Here is a 1,689-nt window from a genome sequence, read left to right as displayed (position 1 = left end):
TTCTCTCTGTGTGATCTGAACTCCACCAAGTGACTGTTTTTGTGGTACTATTATACTTAGTTTCTGTCTCAGACAACTAAGTCATCCTACGGGGTGAGTGAATTCTTTTTCTTCTCTAGCTATGCAATGTTGTCCAATAATTGAGGCTTTTAGAACCTAGAAATTATCAGGGTGATTCTTTTGAGCTGGGAATTCATCAGGAACCGAGTCTGTAGGTACTAATTCTTGGGTTTCCTATGGCCATTGATCTCCTATTACAGTTCCTCCACATACATGACATGAAGTGACATTGAGAGACTATGCTACATGCTCGGCCAATTGCAAAAACAAATTTCTTCTTTTTCCTGGAATTCCTGGTACTGGCGCTTTTAGTTTATCATAGAAGGTTTGAAATACTGGCTCAGGAGAGAGTTTATAAACTTTTTCTCAAACCGTGATATTTACTTGAAGATCCAGTCTAGCTCCATCAATTTTTAGGGTTACACGTTCCCTTTTTTTTCCAGCGAGGATCAAGGGTATTGGTTATTACTAGCTTTAAGGGGTTACGTTATCCCTTAGTACAGGAAGGGCCATTTTTTCCTTTCTGAAGGTGGACTGGATCCTTTTCATTTTTTTTTTTTTAATCCAAGTGGCCTAAATGACACAAGACCAGTATTTACATTTATTTCCACACAGTCTTAATTTACGACAGATGTACTTATTTTTTGCCATATAGCCTGTTTTCTAATAAAGAGAACTACACCTTATTTTAACTTATTACTATTAATGAAAACACAGGCATCAAATTTTAAGGTGACTTGTTTGGGTACCGCCTTTTTTTTTTTNCAGGGTGCGGCACCAGGCTGTCTGCCCATGGATTTCATTTCTGCCTTTTAGTTTTACTTCTTTCTTTGGAGGCAGAAATTGGGCATAAGATGATATGAGGGGTGGTCTCCTCCATTATTCCCCACTTTTGAGACTCTCACTCAATAGTGGGAGTTCTCACTTTCGTTTTTACTACCCATGTCTTCTTGCAAGACAGATTGATAGTGATTCATATGGTACACTTGTGCTGAAGCATTTTGGTGAACTAAGGTAGTGATGAAGCTTTTTATCATTTGGAGAAGTACAGGTAGCAAACAAGGGAGCAGTAAGTAGGTTCCTATTACTATTATAACTCTTAGTATAAGAGTTTTAAATCCTCCTAGTGCTGGGAACCATTTTCTAAACATGGCCCTAGGATTAAGTCAATGCCACACTTGCACGGGCACATGTGCCAGTTTTGTCATATCTCTAACTATGTCTATAACTACTTGCCCTTGATTATCTATGTGTAGGCAGCAATTAGGTTAAATTTTGTATAGACCTCTCCAGCTGCTAGCAAGTAGTCGAAAGCTAATCTATTTTGATAGATAGCATTTCTCATCTGAGTTTCTTGCCAGACCAGAATAGTCAAGGCTCTGCCGGTTTTATTAGCGATTATTTTTAAGACAGCTTGTAACTGTATGATTTGGTTGATCATCTAAATGGGGGCCCGGTATCCCCATGAGCCGTCTTGTGCCTAAGTAGCAGGCCTATAATATTGTGTGATTCTCTGAGGGGGCCATTTACCATTTTTTTCAATTTCTTATAACTATGCTTCTCTTTTCGCGGGAAGCATAGACAAGGAAGCCCAGGAGTTCGCCTGTTTTATGGGCAGTAGAAGAAAGA

The sequence above is a fragment of the Rhinopithecus bieti genome, unplaced genomic scaffold (assembly GCF_001698545.2).
Source record: "Rhinopithecus bieti isolate Rb0 unplaced genomic scaffold, ASM169854v2 scaffold_39447, whole genome shotgun sequence".
NCBI classification, from domain to species: Eukaryota; Metazoa; Chordata; class Mammalia; order Primates; family Cercopithecidae; genus Rhinopithecus; species Rhinopithecus bieti.
This window is presented reverse-complemented; position numbering follows the sequence as displayed.